Source organism: Polypterus senegalus, chromosome 10 (assembly GCF_016835505.1).
Source record: "Polypterus senegalus isolate Bchr_013 chromosome 10, ASM1683550v1, whole genome shotgun sequence".
In the NCBI taxonomy this organism is placed as follows: Eukaryota; Metazoa; Chordata; class Cladistia; order Polypteriformes; family Polypteridae; genus Polypterus; species Polypterus senegalus.
The window spans coordinates 161580056-161591371 of record NC_053163.1 but is presented as its reverse complement, the minus strand read 5'-3'; positions in this window follow the sequence as shown (position 1 = coordinate 161591371).

The window sequence follows — 11316 nt, the reverse complement described above, 5'->3', positions numbered from 1 at the left end:
TGACCCTGTGGAGTTCTTCATGCCCCTCAGTATTATTGTGTTTGTTATTTTGGGTCACATGTGCTACGAGGTTATATCTGGCTATGGTGTGTGGGTCAACGCTGGGTAGATCTGCTGTATAATCCCCCCAAGTGGCCATGAGCAGCTACCTTCAATAAACTGCAACTCCTATGCAGCTGCTTAATAGCCCCCCTCATGTATGAGTTACCTGTCTATGGACAGCTGCCTCAAATAACTTACTAGCTGGACAATAAAACACAAGAAATTTGATAAGCGAGAGATCATTCAGTCCATTTGTCCATTCTAAGCTGTCCTCAGATCTCATCCAGATCCTTCTTAAAGTTTCTACTTCAACTCCATGGCTTGGTAGTTTGCTCCAGATTCCCATCTTTAGTCCTGAATGCCCTTCCCCTTAAGTTCCATTGGTGTCCTCAAGTACATGATTCACTATTAACCTGAAAGAATTCTGCTGAATTGACTCCAGCAATGCCTTTGAGGATTCTGAAGACCTGCATGAGGTCCCCATGCCGTCACCTCTACCCAGAACTAAACAGGCTTCATGGTCTGAGTCTGTGTGTTATCGGTATCTCCCTGTACTTACCCTTCACCTAGGGGCAGGTGTACTCATCAGATTCATTACCAGGTTGATCTACTGTTGTACCTTAAGATCATCACACACACGCATAGATATACACACACACACACTTGGACCCTCACCTCAACAGTGCCCTATGAATGACACACACACACACACACAGCTGGTTAACCTCCAGCACTTTAAACCACACAAATGCCTTAGGAATAACACAGCCAGTCACCCTCAGCACTTCAAGAGCCTTACTTATTATTGGCACCAACAACATGCAATGTTTTATTGATACCTCAGACCTAAATATTACTTTTGGTCTCCAAGAATACATTTAAACATACAAAGGCTCAGCATCTTTGACTATCGGCCATTTATCAGTTGAGAATGCCTTACTTGATGTCCTGTTCCCTACTATTAGGTGGAGCTCTCACCCTCAGACTTAATAAACCCGGCAGCACAGAGCGTACTGCAAACATCCAGCTGCTCCAGGTGCTCAAAGAAATTGACTTTATTACTTCAATCACTCCAGACATGAAGACAAAGCATTGCAAGTTAAATACAGCGTGGTATTTATTACAGGAATAAGAATATCACTAGAATAAAGAATAATAGAAAACAGGACTGATAGCAAAGTCTGGATATATGTATAGTCTTTAGAAAAAGTAGAGGTGACAAGGATGAATGTCGCAGGCGGCTTGTGATCTCGTTCATGAGATGCTTTTCTGACGATCAGATGGAAACGGCCGCACGTTGATGTCGCTCTGTTCTCTTCTCCTGACGTCTTCATCCCTAAACTTAAAAGAAGTGGTGAGGCGGGCAGGCGGCCTTCTGCTGTTATGCACCTAAAATCTGGTATAGCCTGTCAATAGGAATTCACCAGGCTGATACAGTAGAGCAGTTTAAAACACTGCTGAAAACTCATTACTTTAACATGGCCTTCTCATAACTTCACTTTAACTTAATCCTGATACTCTGTATGTTCAATTCATCACAATAACTATTCACAGTGGCTCTAAAATCCGTACTGACCCCAAATCTCTCTTTTCTGTTTCTTTTTCCGGTTTCTTTGTTGTGGTGGCCTGCACCACCACCACCTACTCAAACCTTCATGATGTTCCAACAATGATGGATGGATTAAAAGTCAGAAGTCTACGTGACCATCATCATCAAGTCCTTCCGTGAGAGCCCTAAATACAAAGAGGACTGTTTCATTTATGTTAGGTGGAATGTCCAGAGGGGACTGGGTGGTCTGTGGTCTGGAATCCCTACAGATTTTATTTTTTTCTCCAGCTGTCTGGAGTTTTTTTTTTTTTGTTTTTTCTGTCCCCCTGGCCATCGGACCTTACTCTTATTCTATGTTAATTAATGGTGACTTATTTTATTTTCTTACTGTGTCTTTTATTTTTCTATTCTTCATTATGTAAAGCACTTTGAGCTACTGTTTGTATGAAAATGTGCTCTAGAAATAAATGATGTTGTTGTAATGTCGCTCATCAGATGAGGCATATTTATTATATTATATTTCATGCCAGGGGTTTCACGACACATGATTGTTGCATACATCTGATTGGCCGGCTGTCAATATCCATCCATCCATTATCCAACCCGCTATATCCTAACTACAGGGTCACAGGGGTCTGCTGGAGCCAATCCCAGCCAACACAGGGCGCAAGGCAGGAAATAAACCCCAGGCATGGTGCCAGCCCACCACACGCACACACTATGGACAACTTAGAATTGCCAATGTACCTAACCTGCATGTCTTTGGACTGTGGGAGGAAACCCACGCAGACACGGGGAGAACATGCAAACTCCACGCAGGGAGGACCCGGGAAGCGAACCCAGACAGGTCTCCTAACTGCGAGGCAGCAGCGCTACCCACTGCGCCACCATGCCACCCTGGCTGTCAATATGACGGATGAATTTTGCTCAGATTCTTTCATCTTGAGGACGTCCGTTTTACCCAAACAATAAAACTTTTGATGTTGCTTAGTACTACTAGCATGTCTTCCTTTCCCAGGCTGTAAACCAATTGAGCAATCTGTTTGAACAACTGTTTTAAAAGTGAGGTACAATGGGGAAGAAGATATGCTTTGATGTGTCCTGTGTTTAAATTCATTTTGTTTGGCTTGAGTAAAATATAATGAAACTACAGAATAAAGTTTACAGATTTTGTACCCCACAACAGTCTGCCACACGACAACATGTCCTCACGTCCTGAGACACACCTGGTTGCTCCCCACTGCTCCCCTGCACTCTGCAGAACAAACAGTTGTCTTCACACCTGACCGTCACTCAACCCCTGTGCCACACGCCAAAGCCGGTGCCCACTCACCACACAGCTTTCTTCAAACATGCAGACATGGACTCTGTACATTAACTTCATGTCATTGTCACTAAAAGCCTGTGAAACTTCTGAACTTCATGTCATTGTCACTAAAAGCCTTTGAAACTTCTGAACTGCTTGTCATTCTACTTCAGCACACCACAGAAACATCTAACATCTAAAAACACTGAAGCAACAGACTTGGTGAAAACCAACGCTTGGGTCCTTCTCAGAACTTTTGGCCACCACTGTATGAACACTGGTGCTGTGTCACTTGATCGTAACTTTTTTAATATGTCTGTATTGAACAGCTGGATTCAAACTAAACTGCCACTTCATTAATATGTTTCTGTTACTGGATCCATCTTGCTGTCTTAGGATGATCAATGCTGACTTCCATGATGTTGGTTTCGATTTCTCGCTGTTTCCATAGCAGTTGTCATTTCTACAGGACAGGGTTGCTAGCCCTGCACCAAACCCTCCAACTGTCGCCGCCAGGCTTGGGACCGTCCATGGTGTTGATCTGTTCATGGCAGAATTATCAGCTACCCCGGACATACTCCAGCAGCAGCATACTGATAAAGAACAACATTAACTTAAAGAGTGATAACAATGCAGGTATAACAGACAATAACTTTGTATAATGTTAATGTTTACCCCCCCGGGTGGAATTGAAGAGTCGCATAGTGTGGGGGAGGAAGGGCTTTTAAAGATGGTGATCAGCATGAGCTCAAGTGCATGCAGAAGGAACTCCAAGTCCAGCTCAGGGCGGTGAAGGAGCAGAACAACAGCATGAAGGAAGTGTGGGATGGGATGAAGATCATCACTGGCTGCACCTCGAAGCGAGGTGCCACGATCAAGAGCGACGTGGAGAGAGCAAACCAAATGAACAACTTCTTTAACAGGTTTGACCACCCTAACCTACTCTCACCTCTGCAACCTCAGCCCATCCTTCTGCAGATACCAGCATAGGTGAGACATCAACACCCACAATTACAGCAGCGCAGGTGAGCAGAGAGCTGAGGAGACTTGGTGCCAGCAAAGCATTAAGTGGTATCTAGGTGTGTTTCGCTCTTCCTTTATGTTCCTTGTATTTTGTGGGTGGATCCCTGAGAGGTAGGGCCACCTGTCAATCACCTTTAAGAGCAAGCCCTATAAAGGTAGGCTGGAATTGAAGTCCAAGGTGGGTCATTTTACTGGATTTTGTTGTATTTTCTTAGATTTTGGTCTCTGGCTCTTGACCAGTTCTTGCTTCTGTTACTTTGGTTTTCTTGTGTTTCTTCTGTAAGACAAGTCCTTTTTACTAATTTATTGTTTCTTTGAGCTATTTTAATGTATTTTTTCTATTCCTCCAATAAATACTTTTTAATATAAAGATTCTTAGTTGATTGCACAAGCCAGGGGTTGACGCTGATCCTCTTGCTTTAGGCATTTTGAATGTTTCTTGGGCCATTTCACAGTATATTGATTTAATTTATTTTGCAGTGTATTTTGGCCTGCTGAATGCTGAGGCCAGCCGCTCTAGTGGAAGCTAGACTGCTTTCTAATGCGCCTTTCAGTTTTGCCAGAATGATGATACAGACTTGCTCGATGTTGTTGTCAGCAGTGGACATGTATGACCTTCTCACTTGTCCAGCCATTTTCGAACTTCTCAATACAAATTTATTTCTGTATAGCCCACAATCACACAAGAAGTGCTGCAATGGGCCTTAACAGGCCCTGCCTCTTGACAGCCCCCCAGCCTCGACTCTCTAAGGAGATAAGAAAGCCCTTATAGGGAAAAAAATGTAAGAAACCTCGGGAAAGGCAGTTCAAAGAGAGACCCCCGTCCAGGTAGGTTGGGTGTGCAGTGGGTGTCAAAAAGAAAAGGGGGTTAATACAACACAATACAATACACAGAACAGAACAAATCCTCAATACAGTATAAAAACAGAAATTTAAGGAGTACGTAGCAGAATTTAACAGTCGATGATATCCCATAATATGATTTGGATTTGTTTAGAGTCCTGGAGACCTCAGCCATTAAGATGCCTCCCCCAATTGGGCATTCAACAGCTGAAACAGCACCAATCCGATGAAAGGACCCCTCTACCCGACGATTCCTGCGATCCTCCATGAGGGATGACTTTACCTTAGGCAGGCAAAAGAACTTGGCAGGTGAGCTGTGGCACCAAGTGGCACAATTGAGTACCAAGAAGAGAAATAGAATAGGTGAGGGTGAGCAGCAGCTCTAGTCAGGGTGTGCTAAACTGAAGTCGTGAGTCTTCAGCTGGGATTTGAAAGCTGAGACCGAAGGGGCATCTCTTATAGTGGCAGACAGACCACCCCACAGTTTAGGGGTCCTGTAACTAAAAGCTCGACCTCCCGTTGTTAGTTTATGAATCCTTGGAATCCTAAGCAGACCAGCATCTTGAGATCTTAATGTGCGCTCAGGTTTGTAAGTCATGAGAAGTTCAGACAAGTAAGCCGGACCTCCGCCATTTAATGCTTTATATGTTAAAAGGAGGATTTTGAAATCTGCCCTAAACTTAACTGAGCGCCAGTGTGAGGATTCAAGGACTGGAGTTAAGTGTTCGTGTTTTCTTGTTCTTGTAATAATTCTTACAGCCGCATTTTGGATTAACTGGAGGCTGAATAAAGAACAGTCTGAACATCCAGTGAACGCCGCATTTCAGTCGTCAATCCTACTAGAAATAAACGCAGGAATTAATTTCTCCGAATCCTGTTTATTTAGAAAGCGCCTGAATTTCCTAACATTTTTAAGATGGAAGAAACCTGATTTGGACGACTGTGTGAGGTGCGCTTTAAATGACCTGCTAGAGTCAAAGAGAACTCTGAGATTGTGGGCTGATTCAGTAAAATTAATGGAGACTCCAACTGAGTTAAACGATGACAGAATATTGTGGTGATCAGCGTCACTCCCTCCAACAATTCACATCTCTGTCTTATCGTTGTGTTTAAAGACGCGTCATTCTCATCCATCCACTCCTTTAATTCACTAACACAACTAATTAAAGACAACATCGGAGGAACTTCATTTGATTTGAATGAAAGGTAGAACTGAGTGTCATCTGCATACGAGTGATGTGTCCTAATGAGAGATCCCAGTGGACGCCTGTGAAGTGACAACAGTGACAGTCCCAGTACTGAGCCCTGCAGGACACCATATGTCACTTGTGTGTGTCATGATGGAGTCCCGTCAGCACATTTCTGCACGTATTGGAGTCGATTTGATGAATGAGAACTAAACCAAGCGAGCTCAGTCACTGCCTGTAAGCCCAACGTCATCTTCTAGCCTGTGCAGTAAAATCGAGTGGTCACTGGTGTCAAACGCTGCGCTTCAGTCCAACAGCATATCAATCCATCAGTAAGCACTCTGCCATGGTCTCCATATTATGCCGAACGCTACTGCACTTCAAGTAGAAGGTAAGCAGACATTTTGACTCACTGAGACGACATTGACAGCAGTTCTGAGGTTCATGCATTAGATGACTGAAGGGCCTGCTCTGATCTTGCGTTAGGCTCATCTGCCTGTTGTCACACACGTGCGATTAGGGGACAGCCAAAGGCTCCAATTCCAGGTCTGAAAACATCGGGGAAAGGGTTGGAAACGAGTATTAACTCTTTCAGGGCTAATTATTTTTTTTCCCTTTGTCCCAGGCCTGAATATTTTTCCAAAAAGCAAGCAATGGCTTCACACATAAATCAGCATAAAACTCTAATTTATGACAAATGTCACTGGTTTATGTCCCATGAGGTCCTGCAGTGTGTAAATTCACAGACTTATTACATTTCTGTTTGTCTTATCACTCATAAGCTGAAAGGCACTTTCAGGAAAAACAAAACGCAGCTTGAAGTACTCGAGCGGCGGGCAATCCCAGTGCCCACTGGCACGCTGTGCACACCGCGTCATCTGATGAATTCCAGCGGCCATAGATCTACGTCTGTGTGGTCTTCCCAGGGTGAATGTCAAAGTGCTGCCGTTAGCTACACGAGCGTGTTCAGCACTACATCCTACTCTCATTTTCGATTTCCAGATTGTTTGCATTGAAATCAGAGTTCGATAAGTCAGAGTCCAATTCAGCAATAATACACAAAAAAAGAGATAACATACGCAGAGTTTGTTGCTTTGCGCATTCTCTTCATTCTCTTGCCCAATGTTGCTGCCATTCTAGACAACGTTCACTCTTTTTTTTTTTTTATTAATTTTATTACAATCCATACAAAGCAATCAAGTTTTTACAAAAAGAAAAAGTAAGTTAAGAACAGATCGATGCCCACCCCTAGTTTACGTTTACTCTGCGCTACTCACGCACACCCAACGAGTCTCTACGTCTAACGTAACGCTCACATTTATCGGCTTTACAGCTTTTATCGCCCGCTGTACCTGAATGTTGACTTTAGTCCTCATCCGCCCTCAAAGAGTAATAAAGCCTTCTCTCTCTTTCGAGGATCAAGTCATTTCCTCCCTTCCTGATGACCTCACTTCCTCACCCTACTTCAAGTCCTCTGGGTCGCCATTTATCGCTTGTCTTTCGTTGTTTTGCAGCTTACAGACGGGTTTGTCTTTTTGACTGCTCTGCCAACAACATACAGGGCCAATCCCCAAATCTTTATTTTTGTATTTCTGACTTATTTACACTGTAAATCAACCTTCCTCTTCTCCCAACTCGTACAGAACGGCTGCTCAAACTATCTAAGAGTCATTTGACTGAAAATGATCAAAACCGTGTGTCGTGGATGACCAGGGCCCTTGCCTGGCCGGGATGCCTCTTCCTTGGAAAGGGCCAGGGCAACAAGTGTGGACAGAGCATTACCTCCTCCGGAGCGCTAGATGGCAGCGGCGCCTTGGACTCCTGCAGAGCTTCATGGGAGATGGAGTTGGATACAGCCCTGTTGGGATTCGGTGGGCGCTGCCAGGGGGCGCATGGGCAGTTCTTCCTCCACACCCATAAGTGAAGCACATACTGTATATAAGGGGGCCAGCGGACATTACTCAGGGAGCCAGAGTCGGGTGGTAGGGGACAAAGCTTGCCAAGGAGGAGTAGAGAAGAGAAAGAAGAATCATTGCGTGGTATTGTGCTTGGGGGACTGTGTTTGGCCTGTGGGAAATGGAGAAGGCATTTCCCACGAGGAAAAAGAAATAAAAACCTCTTGTGTTTCTATGAGCGAGCCTCCAGCGTCAGTCCGTGTCGGGGTGAGCGGCCGCCATGCCCTCCAGAGTTGCCACACTGCGGCTGTTTGTTTGAAAGCCATCATGGCAGTTGGGTCAGTAGGGACTGATCAGATGTCCTGGCCGGACTGGCCTCTTCGTGTAAACCTTCCTCTTAGCTTATTCTAGTGCACCATAAATCAGCTCCACCTGACGTTAGTAACATATATTTTCTGGAGGATACACCAAGTCCATATTTGACCTGCCCGATATGGAAGGAGCAGCACCCATTATCCATCAGGTCTGGGCGCCTCTGAAACTTGTTAGGTGCCCAGTGGTAGCCGAGCTGCATTGGAACAAAACCAGAATAACAACTGGATGGCGTTCTGTTGGCGCATCTGCACAGATTCTTATGTTTCTAGCAAAATGAAAGCTCTGTGGCCAACATGAAACAACAGAAGAACTAATCACACATTCAGAAGGTGCCATAACCAGCACTGGCAGGAAGCTGACAGGACAGCCCCACACTCAAAATAGCATCAGTGCCCTCTCGTTTCACAAATGTCAAACATCTGCGCCGCTCTCTCTTCCTGTTTATCTGCTCTTTGGAGAATTGACACTTTTTAAAAAAAGCAATGGCATCCTGATTAAGATCTTACAATAATGCGCATTTTAAGAGGCTGAACAAATAAGCTTTAAACACAAGGGATTAAAATCACGCCATGTCACTGCTTCACAACGATTGGCTGCACAGACGGGTCAGTGCTGTTCAGCAGACATGCCAGTCCACGCCATGTGGCTGTCACACCAGCATAGTCTCGGTGCTCCTCTCCCTCTGACCCATTCCTGCCACCAAACTGCCTTCAATGGCATTGTCTGGCTGTCCCATCCCATGCCCAAAGTACCTGTAATGGGACTCAGCAGTTAGCTTTGCATTGTAGCTGGCGTCTAAACTTGCTCAGCAGTCATCAGCTTCATGTGAGATTCTCAGGCAGTTTCTGATGCATTGGTCCATGAGAGCCCGGGTGCGTCTCTTCTTTCGTTAACGTCCAGGCCTTGTACCCATACGTCGCTACCAGCCAGACCAAGGCTTTTGTCAAATGCAGCTTTGCTGTTGTGCTGACTGACTGGTATTTTTCATTTTCTTTCCAGCGTAACCATCACTGCCATACGCACGGCCAGACCTCACTGCACAGTCAGCCTCGTTCGATACTCAGGAGCCCACCTGCTCCAACGTTCCCCCATCCACATTTATCCCAGGTACCTCATCACTGGTCGTCAGCTTTACTTTCATTAGCGTTGCTTTGACTGGCAAGTTATGCTCATCTGCAGCTCTCTGAACTCGCCACATAAGCTCCAGTAGTTCTTCTGGTGATGTGGTCAAATAAACACGGCCATCAGATGAGATTGCTGGTGGTCTTTTCAACAACTCTGAATCCTCCAGAGAACCCTTGAAGTGTTATCCACATCATTTTGTGGGCCACTGTTGCCCCTTTAAACCCAACAGACAGACACTCCGGACAGCAGGTAAAAGCACTTCTTGTCTGGTGCCCCCCAAGCACCACAGCCATCAATAAGCAATCAAGTAACACAATACTACTAAACACAGTTCTCTTTCTCTATCTCCTCCACACCTCCCAGCCCAGCTTCATCCACCTCCACCCGACTCTGCTTCACCTGCTGGGTGTCCCGAAGTCCTTTAAATAGTCCTTGACCCAGAAGTGCTTCTGCTCTTCCACCCATGTGACCTGCCAGCACTTCCGGGTCAGACGGAGAATTCAGGTTTTTAATCAGCCCAGAAGTACTTCAGGGATTCCGTCCTCGTGATCCATTACTACTTCCGGGCTAGGAGAGGATTTATTCTCCCACCATCTTCCCACAGTGTCCCCAAGCGGCCCCCACACTACCCAGCAGGGCTGAGTTGCCCCACTCCATGTCCCATAGTGCCCTGTGGGAATCCGGGGCACCGCTGCAGTCCTGGGGAGCTGCCATCTAGTGTCTTGGGGGAGGCAGTGTCCCCCTTCCTTCCATCTCAGGGGCGTCCCGGCCGTCTCTTACAATATGTAATGTTAGGTTGATGAATAGACAACAACAACAACATTTATTTCTAGAGCACATTTTCATACAAATTATGCAGCTCAAAGTGCTTTACATGATGAAGAAAAAAATTAGAATAAGGGAACACTAATTAACATAAAATAAAAGTAAGGTCTGATGGCCAGGGAGGACAGAAAAAACAAAAAAAAAAACTCCAGATGGCTGGAAAAAAAAAATAAAATCTGCAGGGGGTCCGAGGCCACGAGACCACCTAACCAGTCCCCTCTAGGTATTCTACTCAACATAAATGACCTCAATCAGTCCTCATGGTATTCAGGGTTCTCATGGAAGAACTTGATGATGATGATGGTCATGTGGACTTCTGGCCTTTAATCCATCAATGGAGGGACATCACGGTGCTTTGATCAGGTGGTGGGGGCGCAGATCACCACCCCAGAAAACTGGAAAAAGAACAGAAGCGAGAGAAGGGGTTAGTACGGATTTTGAATATGAATACCATGAATAATAATGATAATTGAATGAATATAAAGAGCATCAGGATTTAACTAAGATGAAGCTCTGAGAAGCCATGTTAAAGTAACGAGTGTTCAGCCGTGTGCTCCACTGTGTCAGCCTGGTGAATTCCTACTGGCAGGCTATTCCAGATTTGAGGTGCCTAACAGCAGAAGGCTGCCCGCCTGCCCGCCTGCCCGCCTCACCACATCTTTTAAGTTTAGCTCTTGGAATTCTAAGCAGACCCTCATTTGAAGATCTGAGGTTACGATTTGGAGTGTAAGGTGACAGACATTCTGAAATATAAGATGGAGCAGATTATTGAAGGCTTTATAAACCATAAGCAGGATGTGGACTTGAACCCGGACACACACAGACGGACATCGTTGGCTCCACCACACACATATTTACAAGTCACGTGCACCACAAAGCCCAGTGCCTCCAGCACCGTTCCCCCAATGTCCAGGCCTCACAGTCTCAATGGCCGCCTCTCTCCTGGCCGCCTCCAGTCCTCTTTCCAGCTCCGTCTCTCTTCCACCCGACTTCCGCTATCGACTGAAGGGAGGCGGCCCCTTGAATAGGAACCCGGATGGGCTCCAGCTGCTTCCCGGCACTCCTCCGTAGACACGCCCCAGTGTGGCGGAAGTGCCAGCTGCGCACCCGGAAGCTGTTCGGGTGTCCCTGTCGTCTTCCCCCCAG